Here is a 19,494-nt window from a genome sequence, read left to right as displayed (position 1 = left end):
TGTGTTTCTGTATTACAATGTACATTTGTTGGCTTAGGTATCTGTCCTGGCTTTATTGGGGGATCTTCTTATTGAGCAGCTTACTCTTGATAGTTTAATCCCTAGTACCACTCAGGGGGAGGAAAGAAATAGCTTTGGGGTGCAGTTTCTGCCTCTTCTTCCACCAGGGAACTACCTACATGAAGCTGTGTTTGACTTACTTAGTATGTCACTGCTGTGGGATGTTCTGTATGGCAAATGTATTGCTCTGATTGGTCAATAAATAAAACACTGATTGGCCCATGGTTAGGCAGGAAGTATAGACAGGACTAATAGAGAGGAAAAAAGAAAGAACAGAAAGGCAGAAGGAGTCACTGCCAGCCACCGCCAGGACAAGCAGCATGTGAAGATGCCGGTAAGCCACGAGCCACGTGGCAAGGTATAGATTTGTAGAAATGGGTTAATTTAAGCTATAAGAACTTTTAGCAAGAAGCCTGCCATGGCCATACAGTTTGTAAGCAATATAAGTCTCTGTGTTTACTTGGTTGGATCTGAGCGGCTGTGGGACTGGCAGTTGACAAAGATTTGTCCTGACTGTGGAAATGGCAGGAAAACTCTAGCTACATGTCACCGTATTTTTCTCTACACTTTTCAGATACTCTGACTTGCTTTGCAGATTTCTGAGGTTCTTCCCCAAGTTGTTCCTCTCTTTCTCTTTTCAGAATGGTTTATTTTCCCTGTTCTGACTCAGTTCCCCCTAGCTGTACGGGGTCACACATATGCAGCTTTTAGACAAGCAGCTTAGCTAGAAGTCACCTGGTATTATTTTACATTTACTTGTTTATTCATTTATCAGGGAATGTGAATGCACTACTGTACACAGGGAGGTAGGAAGGCAACTTAGCAGGAGTGACTTCTCTCCTTCCATCATGAGTTTCGGGAATCAAACTCAGGCTATTGGTCTTGGCAGTAAACACCTTTCCCTGCTGAGCCATCTTGCCAGGTGATCTAGTAGTTTTTGAGATTGGCTATACTCAAGAGGGAGTTAACATGAACTGGTTGAGAGGGCTACTATATGGCAACAACTCTTTTTCACTGCCACTTTTAATTCTATTCTTTAAGCACCTCCAAACCCCAACTATACCATTTATACAGCAGTAATAATAATTCTTCACCTTTCATCAGGGATCAAACTGAACAGCATTTTTTTTAAGATATTTTGTCAGCTCCAAAGTTGCTTAACAAATGTGAGGTTTCTTGATCACCTGTACTTTCTAGGATTTAGCCTTTGTAGGTTTTCTGGATTTCTCCTGAGCATTGTTAGGATGCCATCCTACTGAAAAGAAATCATACCTGTAGCTTCATAGGGTAAGTCTGGAACCTACTCTTAAATGCTCCCAATAAAGCTGCTAGTATTTTACACTTGACAGGCAGTGAATTATCTCCTCCACCAACTGTACTGAACTCCCTGTTAAAGGAAATCATGGCAGGCCTGTATCCATCTTCTAGTATTATGCAGTTAGATAATGATGATTAGCATACATTTGCTTAATAAATAGTGCTGTGGGACTGCGGGGTTTGGTGGAACCTGGAGAGAAGCCCTCCAGCAACAAAATAGTATAGTTATTTTTAATTAAAATACTATTGGATGCTAGGTTTGGACAACATTAAACATTTCCTTGCCTAAACATCTTATTTTATACTTAAAACATGAAGGGTCATAAAGGGGGTGGATCTGCTGAATGGATTTCCCACTGTTGCTTGACCATAGTCACCCCAAAGTGAGTAGGCCACAAAGACACAGGATGGGTTCTGACATATCCCCTTTCTTCTAGATTCTGAACTAGTCACCTAAAGACTTTTGCATGTCAGTCAGAATCTTCTTTCATTCTTCTCCTTTGTGGCTTGGATATAGCTCTCAGTGACCCAATTATATGAAATATTTGCCCTTCGTGGGACAGACTGACTGGAGACAAAGTTTAAACTCAATGCAAGTAACATTTGAAAATAGTATGGACCAGATGCACAAGATATAAAGAGAAATTAAAACTAAATTTGATTTAAAAGAACTTGTATTTTTTACAAAAAAAAAAAAAAAAAAGATAGCTCATAGAAGAATTTAGTGAGTAGTGTACAGGATGTGGGAGATGAGGATTTTTATTCTACCTGAAAGTACAGAAGAAGACTTCTTGGAAAATCAGCATTTATACCAGTATCAATCTATATAATTGATGTGGTCTGCAAAATATTTCACAACCATTCAGCCTCCCAGATTCTCTACAACATTTAACTCACGCTTTAGGATCTAGAGATTGCCTACCATGTATTGTAAGAATAATATGCTCCATAGATAATAATAAATTTAAGTCAAGCATCATTAGTATCTGAAATATTTATATTTTAAGCCAACACTGTCTATAAATAACATAAAAACTTTGGGTACATGGTAGGCACTTATTAAATACTTTAATTAAATTAACTGACACCAATATCTTTCATTTTTTTTATGTGTTTGAGATGCTAAAGATGAAAGCCAGAGCCTTGCACCTAGAAGGCAAGCTCTCTATTACTAAGGGACATTTACTAGCCCTCAGACATCTCTTTTTCTGTTTCAGGAGACTCTTTTGAAATAAGATATATATATCATATATATATCATTTATATATATATATATATATATATATATATATATATATATATATATATATAGCCATTGCATATGGTGCATGATTTGTAACTCTTTTTTCACTTTTAGAGGTTATGAGAGTGATAAGCCTTTGGACAAAATTGCATTTTGAACTGCCAATGCTGATCTTTCCCCAGGATAACAGTGTAGATTACAGCATTCTCTTGAGATGCTGGACAATCTCAAGCTAGATCCCCATCAGCCATATAGTCATAAGAGCTTCCCAATCAACTATATAATAACAAGAATAAACAACCAGTATTCCACAACACTGTGTGGACAAAAGTTGGGGTATGAATTCTCAATAAATTGCACTTGTTGACTACTGTCTGTACTTACTTCTGACAATATCAGTGTTTCAGATTTCACATTATGATTTTTGACATCTGGCATTGTGTGTGTGTGTGTGTGTGTGTGTGTGTGTGTGTGTGTGTGTGTGTGTGTGTGATACAGGTCTAATTTCCTTTACATGTGGACATGCAGAGTTCCCAAAAGCATTTGTCAAAGATGTTGTCTTTCCTCCAGTACGTATTGTTGGCATTTTTGTTAAGTGTGAGATGGCCTTAATGATGGGTACTCAAAATTATTTATTTATTTATTTATTTATTTATTTATGTTGAAACATCCTGTGCCTCTGGGATAAAGACAATTTGATCATGGTGAATTATCTTTTTGATTTATGTCTATATTTGGTTTGCAAGTATTTTATTGAAGTTTTTGCGCTTGTGTTCATGAGAGATATTGTCCTGTAGTGTTTTTTTTTTTTTTTTTCCTGTTGTGTTTTTACCTGGTTTTGGAATAATACCAGCATCATAGAAAAAGTTTGGGGGTCTAATTTTAAAAGTCATCTTTGAAGAAAGTCTAGTAGAATTCTGCTGTGAATGCCTCTGGACATGGGCATGTTTTAGTCAGAAGTACTTTTGTTACTATTTTGCTCTTATTGGTTTATAGTTTGTTTAAATTTATCTCTTTTTAGTCTAACATGGATGGTTTAGATAATTTAGAAATTTAGAATTTAGAAATAACTTAGAAATTCATCAATTTCTCTTAGGTTTTCTGGCTTAATGGCATATGAATTTTTAAAATATTCTTTAAAATATTTGGAAAATCTTTGGGACCTATTGTAATGTTTTCTTATTTATCCCTGATTCTATTAATTTGTGTCACCCCTTTCTTTATTTTGGTTAATTGAGCTAAGAGTCTGTCAATCTTGCTTATCTTTTCACATTTTATTTTTCTTTTCAAAGAACCAGAGCTTAGATTCATTGAGTCTTTACACTGTTTTGTTTTTATTCCTTCAATTTATGATATGTTTTATTATTTATTTATTTCTATTAGATTTGGGTTTGATTTGCTTTTATTTTTCTAAATATAATTAATTCATTTAAATTAATTCAATTATGACTTTCTAATGTAGGCACTTATAACTTTAAATTTCCCTCTTAAGGTCATTTTAATATGTCCCAGAGTTTTGGTATAGTGTATTTTCATCTTTATTTACTTTCAGGATTTTTTTCTTTCTTTTTTGACTTCTATAACCATTCATCATTCATTTTAATACTGATTTATTTAATCAACATGAATTCATATAATTTCTAGAGAGTCTCTTTGCCATTGATTTGAAGCTTTGTTGCATTGTGACCAAATAAAATGCATGAGGTTATTTCAATTTTTATGTAGTTGTTGAGTGTTTTTATTTAGTGGGCTGTTGAGTAGAACTTGTATTCTTTAGTGTTTATGTAAAATATTCTGTAGGTATCTGTTAGGTGCATTTGATGTATGTCATTTAATTCTAATATTTCTCTGTTATCTTCTGTCCAGGTGACCTGTCTATTGAAGAAAGTGTGGCCCTGAAATCACCTAAAAGTGAGTTATGGTTCTTCTGTATCTTGAAGTTCAGTAGTATGCTTTTGATGCAGTTGTGTGTCCCAGGGTTTGGACATATATGTTTCGAATTGTAATGTCTCCCTGGTTGATTGTTTCTTTGATCAGAATTACATGTCCTTTATCTCTTCTGATTACTTTTGGTTTGAAGTCTCTTTTGTCAGATATTAGGATTGGGATGCCTGTTTATTTCCTGGCCCCATATGCTTACAATACCTTTTTCATTGCTTTCACTGTAAGGTGGTGACTGTACTTGAAAACAAAATGAATTTCTTGTAGACAACAAAAAGATGAATTTTGTTTCTTACTCCATTGACCTAAGTAGGGTCTTTTGATTGATGAGTGGAAACCATTCAGATTTAAAATTATTACTGAAATGTATTTACTGATTGTTTTCTTGTTTGTTTTATTGGTTGGTTGGTCTTTCTATTTGTGTTTTATTCCTGTTTTATTTTTCAGCACTTATAGCTGTGTTTGGATGGAGCCTCTCAGTTGGACTTGTCCCTCTCTCTAGTCTGAAATACTACCTTTAGCATACTCTGTAGGCTTCATTTGGTGAACATGAATTATTTTGGTCTATTTATGTCATGTAAAGTTTTCCTTTCTTCTTAAACTATGGCAGATAGTTTTACTGGGTAAAGCAGTCTGGCACTGTAGTCTTTTATAACTTGAAGTACATTGATTGTTCCAGGCTCTTCTGGCTTTTAAAGTTTACATTGAGAAATTAACAGTTATTCTGATGAGTTTTCCTTTATATGTGACTTGTGACTATCATGTTGCAGCTTTCAATACCTTTTCTTTGGTCTTTATATTTTGTGATTTAATTTTAATATGCTGGTAGGAATAAATTTTCTAGTCCTGTCTATTTAATGTTCTGTGTGTTTCTTATATATTTATAGGTATATCTTTCATTAACTTGGAGAAGTTTCCTTCTATGAACTCATTAAGATATGGTCTATAACCATTGACCTAGGATTCTTCTCCTTCTATGCTTATAATTCACAGATTTAGTCTTTTCATGGATTTCCAAAGTTCCTGCATGTTCTCTCTCTCTCTCCCTCTCCCTCCCCCCCCCTCTCTCTCTCTCTCTCTCTCTCTCTCTCTGTGTGTGTGTGTGTGTGTGTGTGTGTGTGTGTGTGTGTGTGTGTTTATAATTTCATTCATTAGATTCCCTGGGTGAAGTCTGAGAAGAGAAAGTCCCCTGGTGCAACTCTACAGTTGAGCCTTGATATGGAAAGTCTATGAGGGACAAGGTGCCACACAAGGTCTTTGAAACAGCCCACGAATGTGACTCCCAGACAAGCCTAGGCCTAGGACTGGAGAGCAGTTTAAGTCCACAGACCTGGGTAGGACTCAGCAAAGGAACACAGAGTCATGGGTCAAGAAAGCTCACTGATGTAGCTCCTACCTGGACCTAGAGGAGCAATATGGATGGGCAATAGGAGATTGAGGTCTGGCTTAAACTCCATAAAAGAACACTTGGATACAGCTCCTAGCTGGGTCTGTGTCTGGAGGTGGGCAAGGTGGAAGAAAGGAAATGAGTCAGAATCATGGAGAGAACTCACAAATATGGCTCAATCCTGGACAGGACAGAATAGATGGGCAGTGTGGAGTCAGATTCAGCAAGATGGTACATGGATGCGGCTTCTACCTGGGCCTGGGCCTAGAAGGGTGGCATGGATGGATGGAATGAGATGAGGGTAAGGCTAATCAAAAGAGATAGAGGATGAGGCTCCTGCCTGGGTATAAGCATAAAATGTCCAACTGACTGGAGGGAGAGAACTTGTGACAATAGTGTAAGAGTCCTGGGTCTGACTTAGTAAGGGGGTATACTGATATGGCTCCTAGCTGGGTCTGGACCTGGAGAGAAATGCTGTGTGCTGAGGAAACTGAGTCACACTTACTAAGAGAGCTTGCAGATGCAGCTCCTGCCTGGTCATGGATGAATGGTGAGGGTGTGAGGGTCTTGGGTCCAAGTATGTTAAATACATTATCAACTTGTGGTATTTTCAGTTCACCATGGATTTACTAAGACTTAACTCCATCACAAATAGAAGAATGTTTGTATCTATGACTATGGCAGCTAGGGGTATTATATAGTAAGAGATGAATTTACATTAGAACTGCAAATAGCCTTTAGGAATGTACAGTTTAGTGATGGTCAAGAGTTTTAATAACTAGAAAAAATATGTTTTGCCAAGCAAGATGTTGAACACTTATAACTCCAGCACTTACAGGGCTGAAGTAGAAAAATTGCAAGCTTGAGGCCAATACAGTGAGACCCTGCCCCAAAAACAGAAGAGAAGAGAAGAAAACAAAAGCTCCCTCTCCAAGAAATTGATCTGTTGGGTTGATACTGTTCTCTCAGATGTGGAGTTGAAAAGAATTCTGTACCCATGTTAATAGGAAAGAATTTGGTGATTTAGTAACAGAGTAGGATATGGACAGAGACTCTCATCTTCATTTATGCTACACATTGCCTTCTGTGACTGAAAAGCAAACTAGAAACTGAGGAAGAAAGGTGATTTATTCAACTTAACACAATGTGTTAGTGAGAAAACTAGGACCAATGTGCAAGTCTCCTGACTCACAGACATTGCTTTTCCCATAATCTCGTGTGATTCCTTCCTCCATAAGCATCTATGCAATCTGTGTGTGTAAACCTGAGAAAACACAATGAAACATATTGACCATTCTAGTTAGCTTCAGCTGTCAACTTGCCATAACCTGGAATCAGTCATCTGAGAGAATCTTGATTGAGAGATTACCCAAATCAAGTTGGTCTGTGGTCATCAATTAAGGGATTATCTTGGTTGATGGTTGATGTAAGAAGGCCTAACCTCCTTAGAGTGACAACACCCCTAAGCAGGTGGACTTGGGCTGCACATGAAAGCTACCTGAGCATGAGCTAGAGAGCAAGCCAGTGAGTGAGGTAGCAAGCAGCATTCCTTCATGGTTTCTGTTTCACATTCCTGCCTTGAGCTCCAACCTTGATTGTGTCAATGGTGGACTGTGGCCTGAAAGTGTAAGATGAAATAAACCCTTTCTTCTAAGTTGCTTTTTATCATGGTGTTTGTCACAATGGAAGAGAACTAGAATAGTGACCACATGAAAATTCTTCAGCTAGAGGCATCTCAAAACATCCAACTCAGAGAACCACAGAGGCTGAGGATTGAGATTGGCATGAAGGTCACCCAGAGTGATCACCCAGTCCGCGGAGAACTCCCATCTACCGTTTCTTTGATGACCCTGAACAAAATCTTCATATAGACAAGATTTGTTTTCTTAAATTCTCACATCACTGGCGCTGTGTATCCCAGGGCTCTTCTCACTAGCCTGATATCCTCTGTAATGATCTGAATCCAATTTAGATCTTCCATTCAGGCCTAATCTTCCCACACACTGTTACATACTAAACCATTATCCCAGCTGGATGTTACACGAATGTAACTTGATAAATAGACTTGGGTGACTTCCCCTGGGCTCTGCTCGCTCGGACAGGCTGCTTTGTTTTCCTTCTCATCAGAACCTGTCAATTCCCTTGATTTTTTTCCCTTGCACAATTCCCTTGCACAGTTTCCTGCAGCCTCTAAAGGAGCCTTGATAATAATAAGAGGTGAGACAATGAAAGAGGTTAACCTGCAATTTATTTGCAAGAATGATTTCAGAGGGGCCAGTATCGAGGGGAAATCCTGAGAAAATGAGCAAATTTAACTATCAAGGATGATCCCTAACTTGAGACCAGAGGAAAGAGAATTGCTTGTAGGCACAGGACATACTAACATATGTACTACTTGGGGAAGTTATGATTAGGAGTAAAATGCATTCGTTTGAAAATGAGAGGCCTAAGAAAGCTTTGCACTCTCTCCTAGGCCACTAGAACGTATGAGAAACACCCAGATCCGTTCCTCTGCTGGCTTCTCCATGCTGGCTCCACTTCCAGCAATTGAGGAGATTTCACCTTCACAGTAAAGAGCATCTTAGAAATGCTGATAGAACCAGTCAGGAGGGAGGGGTGGGGGCCACCCTGAAGGGCTTCCTGGAATTGTGTATGTTCTTTGGTGGAAATCACACTATTTGACTCCACTGGGAGCTTCAGAAGATGTCCTAAAGTCATAGGCAACTTGTCTCAGCCTCTTTGAATAATGACAAGAATTTGGAGGCCACTCTTAAGCACAGCTGCCCTCTGCTGGATGGTATGTAGCTAACTGCCCTCACAAAGAGTTGTCTCCCCCTCACCCAGTCAGACCTCCTGCTGCCCTGTGTGGCCCTTAACAGATCTGTCTTGCAAATGGAAATGTACAAGAAAAGTGAAGAAGGGTGTGTGCGTGTTCAAGGCATAGGGCTGCAAACCCAAATGACCAATTGTCTGCAATTAGGCGAAAATTTCCACAGTGACCTTCTTTAGCAACACCACTGAGGTGAAAATGTTACACACGTTCCAACATGATGGTCCCTACAAGCAGAGATGAGCAGCTTCTCTTGCCTTTTATTATTGATGAACTAAAATGCATAAGCTAAACGGGAATAATCGGATGGCAGGAGAACATTAGGATATTGTAATTGTTCTCCTTGGAGATGAAAAGAGAAGCTGGAAAACATCTGCATGCTGGAATCTGAGGCTCTAAGTGGGTCAAGGAAACCTGTAACCACCAAGTGGGGCTGATTGACTGCTCTCATCACCAGCATCCAATCCGAAGGCAGACATTATCTTAAAGCACACACCAGTCCCAGGTGCTGCACGGCAAATGTTTGATTAGTGCTACCAAATTCCCTGCAACTTGATAAGCTTCCGTCTGCAGGAATTATGGGCTGCACACCGATGGAGTGAGGCTGGTGTTAACTCCACAAGGCAAGGTGTTCTTCTTTGGCTCACAACGTTCTCAGAAACATAGCTCAGCCTCCCTTCCTAGGCTGCTGAGATGCTGGTTTCCAATACACAAATCAGGGACTTAGTAGGGACAAGCTGGGTGAGGGAAGGGGGCCATTTGAAAGATAAGGACTAGAAGGTTGTTTCCGGAGAAAACAAAATAGATGGCGAGTGGGAATTAGAAAAACCTATACAGTATCTACTCAATGCGCGTGAAGGGCTAGATATTTTGTCATTAATTCTCATCACGTAACAGGACATGGTTGTCATTATCGTATCCACATTTTGAAAGTAAGAGAGCAGAAGTTTAAGTGACTCATTAAAGACATCTCTGTCAAAATTCCAGAGCCATGATTTGAACCTGGGACTGACTTAAAATCATTCCAAGTCCATGGCTCCAAAAGACTGGGGAATCAGATATAGCAACACAGTGATTAGGACCATTTAGCAGTTACACTGAAAATTAAGTATTATGTAAACACGTTTCAGTTCAGTTGGTGGCATCGAAAGATGAAGATAAAATAGGCTTAGGGTAGCCAAGGACTTAGTTAGCTACCACCAGTTCCCTGGACCTGAATTAAGGAACATGAGCCAAACAGAAAGCTTTTCTCAAAGGAGCTTACAGTGTCTGGGAGGGAAAGGAGACTGTTCGAGACAGCCAGGAGAAAGTTGCTGGGGTTCAGAGTTGAGAGCTGTGTTTGATGTGCAAGAATGATTCCAAGCAGCATAGAAAAGCTCTTCACCAAGGACTGGGGGTGAGAGCCATGGTGCTGAGTTATTCTGGGCTAAATGAGGAGACCCCAGTGAAGAGCGACATCTGCCTAGCTGGAGTTGATTCAAAAAACACAGCTGGAAACTACTTGTGGCTGGCTTTTAAAACCCAAAGTGAAGGGTCAAATGTCTCATGGAAATTTCATATCCTAAACCCACAGATAGAAGGGGAAGAGCGTTAAAACTGGCTGGGGCTGAGTGAGGATTGGTGACATGCTCAGTTTTTGTGACTTCTAAAGTTGGAACTCTGTTTTCTGAAATTGTCTTTAAAACTCAAAGACCCCAGGAGGGTTTTTGGAAAAAACATAGCCAATTGCAAGTTTCAGTCTGAAGGGCCAGGGTGCCCCCTAATGGGCCCAAGCTTTTCCTCTGTCCCTTGCCACTCCTTTATGGCTCAAGTCACAATTCTCTGCAGTCTTGCTCCATGCTCCACAGCAATGGGAAGATTTCACTCATAGAGAAACTGGATCCTGCTAACATGTGCTCTGAAGTCTCCCTCCCTCCACTCCACAATTTCCAATACACCATTCTCAAAAGCACAGCAAATCCTGGGGAGGAGCAGGAACCATGCAGTGTGGGTGGGATCCATGCAATGTGGGTGGGATTTGATTCTACAATGACATCAACTGGCTGAGACTTGGAACAGATTACTTTACCTGTCTGTAAAATGGGGATGATGGTAATACTAAGCTCCTGGGTGATAATTCATTCCAACCTTTTGGTATATGACCAAGAAAACGATAAACAGTAAGTAGCAACTTATTATTTAATGGAAGAGTGGTGTGATTCAATCAGAATTAGTCGGCGTGAATATCCTCTGAGTATCAAATCTCCTTCCAGACATGAACTCAAACTATTTCTGGAATGCTATCCTGAAGTACCATTTTCCCTACATCCCACTCGCTCTCTTGCATTGGGCCTTCGCTGATATCTTATACATGGAGGACATCAGTTTGTCCCATCACTTGAGTCTTTGTTATGACCATCACTAATGGAGTAGCCACTGACTCATACATTCCTGATAACCATGGAGAAAGAAAACAAGTCTGGAAGGATTCATAAAAGCACTTACGTGTTTTCTCCTGAGTATAACACACATGACTCTGGTCTCCACTTTTTAGCTAATGCCAGTCACCTGCCCTGCAACACAAAGGATGAGTAAATGTTCCCATGGAACTCACCCTTTTACATCCTTCAAAGGGAGGAGGCAGCGAACAATGGTGGGGACAACTAAGAACCACCACACCCTGAAAAGCAAGATCAGTCCCTGAGTGTACTTCACAGCAGCCGCAAGGCTGGCCAAAAGTGTGCCTTATACACTATAAGCACACTATGTTACTTACTGTGACATCCCTGTGATAAAATACCTGTCACAAACACTTGAGAGGTGGCAAGGTTTGTTTTGTGTCATATTTCTAACTCTCCAGTCCATGGTCCTTTGACTTCATTTTTCTAGGCACATTGGGGACCGACCACCATGTTGGGTGAGACCACATGAAAGAGCAGGCAAGAGACAGAGACAAAGGAACTGAGGACCAGGGGAACCTGCAAAGGCATGCCCACTGTGACCTTCTTCCTCCAACCAGACCCTACCCCCTAAAGTTTCCAAAACTTTGTTCCTCAAAAGGAAAATAACTGAAAACAAAATTGCCATAGGACCCATCTATGCCATTCTTGGGTGTCGACTTTAAGGATCCTAATCAACAAACTACAGAGAAACTCTCATATCCATATTTATAGCTCCACTATTCCTGATATCCAGGAAATTGAACCAATCTAGATGTCCATCAATAGACGGCTGGTAAAGAAGATGTAGTATATATTCACATTGGAATTTTATGCAGCTGTAAGGAAATGTGAAATGTTTTCAGGAAAATTAATGTAACTGGAAATCATTATGTTAACCAAATAAGCTAGACTCAGCAAAACAAATACCGTTTGCTTTAAAAAAAAAAAAAAAAAAAAAAAAAAAAAAGTATGCCGAACCTAGATTTAAAATTATACATTTTAAATTACACATGAATGCATATGTGTGTGTGTTTATGAATGTGTGTTTCTAGGTCACAAAACTAGAAAGGGGAGCATGAGATGGAAGAAGTACATCTGAAAAAGGTGGAAAATTACAAGGAATAATGGAATGCTTGTCATAGGAAAGCAGAATGGACTAACTGGGGAACGAAAGGGAGCCAGCTGGTGGGGGAGGGGATGGCTAAGGGCAGTGAGGAGGTGAGCACATGAGGACAAAGTATGGTAACACATATGTATGAATATACTATGATGAAACTCATTACTTTGTATGCTAATCTTAAAAATTAATTTTAAAAAAGTTTCCAGAGCCTCTCAAAATGGTACGACCAGCTGGGGACCAAGTGTTCCACACATGAGGCTGGGGAAGGCATTTCATATTCAAGCCACAAGATACACAGTGGAAATCTCTGAGAGAACAACTGAATGAACAGATTAGTTCACAATTATGTTATCTCTCTCAATCAAAATCATGCCTATATTTGGATGAAACGTCTCTTAAGTCTGATGGTCGGAAATTTCAGGTATCCTGAGGACAAGTGGGGAGAGAGGGTTTGGGACACAGGGCAGAACATGGTTTCTCAGCTCTCTCCATTGTGCATTTTTAAATTCAGAACGTTGTCTGAGCTTTCCACAAGCCGTAATGGAGACCACCAATCACGAAGAATCAGAGTGATTTGTCCCAAGAAATGAATTCACGTATGAAATATCTCAGGGTCAGGGTAGGAGAATGCAGGGCTGTTTGTAGGAAGGACATGATAAACGATACATGCGTTGTCCATAGTAGGGACAATAAGAATAGTGGGATCCTAGCTGAGGTCGGGTTGTAAGGGAAGGAAGTCATTCTTGACCTGATCTGTTTTAGTAAATTGCGTGTTTATTTGTCCTAAGATGGGGAATGTCTCATACCATAACCCAAATTAGTCTTGAACTCACTATGTGTCTTCATGAGGGTTTCTATTGCTGTGATAAAATACCATGACCAAAGCAATTTGGGGAAGAAAGGGTTCATTTTACCTTATACTCCCATGTCACAGTCCATTATCAAAGGAACTAATGGCAAGAACTGATGCGGAGGCCATGAACGAACACCGCTTACTGGCTTGCTCTTCGTGGTTTGTTCAGCTTGATTCCTCATCACACCCAGCACCACAAGACCACCGGTGGCACCAACCACAGTGATTTGGATCCTCCCACATCAATCATCAATCGGGAAAATGCACCACAGGCTTGCCCTCACGCCAATCTTGCTGGGGCATTTTCTCAGTTCAGGTTCCTCTTCCAAAATGAATCTATCTGGTGTCAAGTAACATAAAATGAGTCAGCACACTATGTATCCCAGGCTGACCTCAATTCAGAAGCAACCATCCTGCCTCAGTGTCCCAAGTTCTAGGTTTACAGGTGTCTAACACTACTCCCAACTTTGGCCTGGTTTTTAAGGACAGTGTACGATTAGGAAAAGGCTCAAATGAATAAAAAATCCTAGATAATCAAAAGCTCATCTTGCTCCCATCTTAAGAAACCCACAAGCCTAAAATGGCCTTTACCTACAGCTGGAGAACACTTTCACCCACACATTATTGGTAATAAGAGTTACAATTATTTCAAATGGTGCCATCAGATTTGAAAGTATCTTGTTTCTTTCTAGTAGTAGGCTACAGTAAACCAGTTCCTGCTTGGAGCTCAAGATATTTACATATTGAAATAAAGCTATCCTAAGCTCTACCACTCTATTTTATATTACCCCAAGAGAACAGTTAAGAATATGAATTCCACACCATGCTTCTCATCTGAGAAGCCCACTATACAGAATACCTGGCACTTGCATGGAAGATAGAGGAAATCACAGGCTCATCAACTCAATCTGGGGACATTTAGAGGACAAGTGAAGGTCACAGGAGCACATGAATATATCTCGTGGGTGACAGGCTGGAAACCTAAAGAAGATTCCTGGGCATTCAGATGTGGGTGATTCCTTTAAAGAAGGCATGCTGATGTGATGGAAGCATCTAATGAAGAGTTTTTAAATATTGAATATAGAGTTATAAAAGACAGAAGCAAACTATAAACTGTTAGTATATAAATGTGTTCAAATAAATATAGACAGGAATTAAAGATAAGAATTAGAGTTAACCCATTGAGAGACTAAATTTTTTATTTCAAATTGTTTCTGAGATTTATATTTTTAACTTATAACAATTACCTTTATTAAAAAGGCACAACGTAATATTTTAATATGCATTATACATATTATATACAATGTATTATTATTGACTATAGTCATCTTGTTGCACAATAGGACACACTTCTAACTATAGCTCAGTACATGTTGATCATAGTTTCCCCTGACCAACTCATCCCAGCTTCTGTGACCACCAGTCATTCTCTACCTCCATGAATTAGCATCTAAATATGAACACATAAACGAAATCATGTTTTTTTTTCTCTTTGTGCCTAGCTTATTTCACTTAGAACAATGTCTTCTAAAGTCTTTCATATCATTGCAAATGACATACATGAAATAGAATTTTTTATTTTTAAGGCTGGCCAGTGTTCTGTTGTGTATAAATATCATAGTTGAAAAAAAATCTGTCTGTTGATAGATGCTTTGGTTATTTCAATAGCTTGACTATTGTGAATAATTCTACAGTGAACTTGGGGGTATAGGTGTCTTTTTGATTTGTTGACCTCAAAACCTTTGAGTGTGTGACAAGTAGTGATATTGTGGGATAACATGCTAATTCTATTTTTAATATTTTGAGAAAGCTCCAGATTGTTTTCCAAATACTAATTTGCAATACCACTAACATCCTCTCCAACACTAATTTTTGGCAACAGCTGATCTAACAGGTTAGGTGAGATCTCATTGTGGTTTTTAATCTGCATTTCTATGATAATTGAAGATAATTAGGATTTTTCTTTTTTTTTCTTTTCTTTTTATTAAGAGATTTTCTATTCATTTTACATATCAACCATGGATTCCCCTGTCCTCCCTCCTCCCATGCCCCAGCTTTCCCCCTAACCCACCCCCCATTCCCACCTCCTCCAAGGCAAGTTCTCCCCTGGGGAGTCATCAGATCCTGGTACATTCAATTGAGGCAGGTCCAATCCCCTCCTCCCTGCACCAAGGCTGAGCAAAGTGTCTCAGTATAGGCCCTAGGTTCCAAAAAGCCAAGCCAGCTCATGCACTAAGGACAGGTCCTGGTCTCATTGCCTGGGAGGCCCCCAAACAGTTCAAGCTAAACAACTGTCTCACTTACCCAGAGGGCAGAGTCCAGTTCCATGGGGGCTCCTCAGCTATTGGTTCACAGTTCATGTGTTTCCACTAGTTTGGCTGTTTGTCTCTAACAGAGGTTAGGTGAGATCTCATTGTAGTTTTTAATCTGCATTTCTATGATAATTGAAGACAATTAGGATTTTTTCATTTATCCATTTACCATTTGTGTGTGTGTGTGTATGTGTACAGAGAGAGAAAGAGAGAGAGAGAGAGAGAGAGAGAGAGAGAGAGAGAGAGAGAGAGAGATCTATTCAAAACCTTTGTTCATTTAAAATTTTTATTAACCTATTCTTCAGGAGTTTTTATGTTCCTATATGTTCTATTTTGATGCTATCTACCACCTCCCTCTGTCAACTTCTTCCAGATACCCTTCACGTACCTTTCCTAATTTTGTATTCTCTTCTTTTCTGTGTATCTTTTTACGACATTGGGTACAATTAGTGCTGCTTCGTATTCTCATGGGTGTGGGGCCACCCACTGGAACATAGGGCCCACACCCCTGAAGAAAACTTCGTCTCCACCCTCACTTGCTATCAACTGCCAATAGCGCTCAGCTAGGGATTAGGCCTCCTCCACCTGTGCTGAAATTTGGACTGGCTTGATCTTATGTGTGTCTTATACAGACAGCTACAGCTGAGTTCATGGGTGCAACAGCCCTGATGCGTCCAGAAGACACATTTTGCAGAAGGCCTCCCTGACTTCTAACTCTTAAGTTCTTTCTCCCCCTCTCTACAAAGTTCTCTGAGCCTTGGGAGAAGGGAGTCACGTAAATGTCCCTCTTCTGTCAATTTTTAGTAGGATTTTGGTTTTCTTGGAATTTAGTAGTTTTAGTTCCTTCTACATTTTAGATGTTAATCCTGCATCTGATGTCTCACTTGTAAATGTGTTTTCCCAATCCATGAATTGTCCCTTTATCAATTATTTCATTTGCCATGCACATACTTTTTAAGTTGATTCTACACTATTTGCCTATTTTTCCTTTCATTGTCTGGACTTTCCTGGCCATACTGAAGAACTCTCTGTCAAATACAAGGCTATGCAGTGTTCTATCAAAGGCAGAACATCGGTATCATACTTGCTCCCTGAGGCTCAGGAACCATCATGAAAGAAGGGACAGAAAATAATCATAAGAGCCAGAGGTTCAGGGAGAACTAAAGCAAAACAGTGATTTCTAGGCACGTAGAATGACTATATGCATGAACTCACAGCAGCTGTGGTTGCCCACCCAAGACCTTCTGAAGACCAAGCTAGTCAACATTCTAGAATGCAGTAGGAAGGCATCCATGAGCCGCCAGTCATAAGTGAAGAGTCATAGACAGGTGATGGTTTCTGGGGAGGGAAAGCGACTTCCTTTGAGACTGTGGCTCTTGGTGGCTAAAACTCACTCCAGTGCATGGTTCTATACACAGAAGTATACAGACAACATGAACAGTAATTAATGGCTTATTAATATTTTTAGCATTCATGAAATTAGAGGAGGTAAGAGAGGTGGGCTACATCTGAGAGGAATTAAGGAGAGGAATTGGGGTGATGTGATCAAAATACCCTGAATGAAATTCCCAAACACTTAATAAAATAGTAAATAAAAAAAAAGAAATGTCTGTCTAGAACAACATCACAGGATAATTCCCCCATATTTTCATATAGTAGTTTCGTAGTTTTAGGATCTACATTTAAATCTCTTCTCCATTTGGATTCTTAAATAAAGTCTAATATTAAAGTCCATTTTTATTCTTCTGTATGTGGATTTATAGTTTTCCCAGGGGCTTTTACTGAAGAGACTGTCCTCTTGGCATCATTCACAAAAAGCAGTTGACCACAGATGTGTCTGTTATTCGCAGGCTCTCTGCCCTACTCTATTGGTCTATGAATATATCTTAATGGCTATGCTATTCTCCAGGCATTACTGCAGCTTTGCAATATTTTGAGGTCCAACAGTATGATGCTTGCAGGCTTTTTCTTTTGAATCCTGATTGCCTTTGATATTTGGGGACTTTTGTGTTTCTCTATGAATGTTTTGATTGTTTTAATATTTCTGTGAAGAAATGCAATGAAACTTTCATAGACACTGCATTGAATCTATAGGGAACTTTGTCAAATATGGACATTTAACAATATTAACTCTTCAAATCCTTGAAAATGAACTGTATTTCATTTGTTTGTGTCATTTGTAATTTCTCTCATTAATATTTTTCTCGTACTTATAAGACACCTATCCCATTTCTTTGATTAAATGTGTATCTAAGTACTTTTCTTTTGTGTTATTGTAAATGGGGTTATTTTCTTAATTCTCTTTTAATAAATATCATTGTTAATGTTTATAAATGCTGCTAATTTTGTGTTAATATTGTAGCCTAAAACTTTATTGAATTTATTCATCAGTTCTAACAGGGTTTAGGGGGAGGTAGTCTGAAACTGTCTCCATTTAAGATTATATGACAGGAGAGACAATTTTACTTCATCTTTTCTTATTTAAGTGTTATATTTCCTAATTGCCCTGACATTGCAACTAATAACACAGAAATACAAAGTATCATAAGGTATTAGCATGTCATAATTGCTATACATATAATAGCATATACATAATTGAACAATTATATACCAAAAATGGACAACCTAGAAGAAATAGATAAATTCCTAGAAGCATAATCTACACAGATTGGAATATGAGAAATTGGACATATGAACAGTTCATTATTAGCAGGAAAATTGAGCTAGAAATTACAAATCTCCCAACAAAGAATGATTTCATTGTTGAGCTCTACCAAATACTAACATAAATTCTCTTCAAACTTCTCCAAAAATTAAAGAGTGAGAAATAATTTTGAACTCACTTTACGAGGCCAGTATTACCCTGATAAACAAACCCCAGAAGACACCACCAAGTAGAAAATACTACATTAAACATAACTGATGAACACAGATGCAAACCTTCTCAACTAAAATCTAGTTGAGTCATACTCAACAGTACATTAAAAAGATCATTTGCCATAATCAAGAAAGATCTTCTCACATGCAAGGTTGAATCAACATTTGCAAATGATTAAAAACATTATTCTACATAGTAACATAATGAAAGACAAAAAACATATGATCATCTCAATAAATGCAACTAAAGCATACAACAAAACTATATATCCCATCATAATAAAGCCTGTTAGCAAGAACTGGGGATGTAGCTCAGTAATAGAATACTTGCCTAGTGTGAGCAAAACCCTACACTTAACCCCCAAACTACTACAAATCTCTCAACAAAAATATTTAAAATATGTATAACAAGAATTTTCCTTAACCCAATAAGGAGCATATATGACAAGTACATAGTTGACATCATATTCCATTAAGAAATATTGAAAGCATTTTTAAAAATAAGCTATAAGCTGAGGGTGTTCATACTCAACATCTCCATCCAAATCATTTGGGTGGAAATCTTTTTTGTTTATCAAGAATCCCACAGAGGAAAGAGATCAACCTAAAATTATTCGCTGGCAATTGTCTCTCTGACCCGTCATTAGCTGGCTGTGGAAGCTCATAGACTAACTGAAGGGGTGGAGTATGAATGTGTTGGTTGCAGGGTTGGCTTTCAACTTGCTTTCTTGGCCACCTTTGGTCATTAGTCTGGTGCTTCATGGACTTTCTTGCTCTTCAGTGTGGGCTATAGGTCCATGTACATGATTATGCTCCTTGTTCACCCCAAAATCATGGTGAGCTGGTGACCAAATTATACCTTTCTAAAGTTATCATGTCATTCTTTATCAAATAAAATTCTATTCCTCATGTTCAAGTAGTTCTGCAGTATAAAATCCAGTTTCAGTGTAGAAAACATAGTTCTTTCAGTGACTCTTGGGGTCTTGAATCAACCTAAACCAGCATTCTGTCTTTGTTGGATTGAGAAAATGGGTAAACATTAAAAAAATTTAGTGCTCTGGGATTTTGCTATAAAAAGTACTTAAATAGTTATCTAACTACAGAGCTAAAAGGTAATTTATTTTTGAAGGTATT

The 19,494-nt window shown here is 38.7% G+C and overlaps 1 protein-coding gene across 1 annotated transcript in view; it reads left to right on the top strand.

The window, feature by feature from the left end:
• Slc14a2 (solute carrier family 14 member 2) overlaps window positions 1-19,494 on the top strand; it is a 450,072-nt gene that overhangs the window by 164,369 nt on the left and 266,209 nt on the right. Inside the window, exon 3 of the mRNA XM_028871987.2 lies at window positions 4,487-4,531. The gene's annotated coding sequence lies outside the window, so the exon portion shown is untranslated. The remainder of the gene's footprint in view (window positions 1-4,486; window positions 4,532-19,494) is intronic.

Source organism: Peromyscus leucopus, chromosome 19, assembly GCF_004664715.2.
Source record: "Peromyscus leucopus breed LL Stock chromosome 19, UCI_PerLeu_2.1, whole genome shotgun sequence".
NCBI classification, from domain to species: domain Eukaryota; kingdom Metazoa; phylum Chordata; class Mammalia; order Rodentia; family Cricetidae; genus Peromyscus; species Peromyscus leucopus.
Note: the sequence above shows the minus strand (reverse complement) of the source record. Positions and strands in the feature narration are given on the sequence as shown.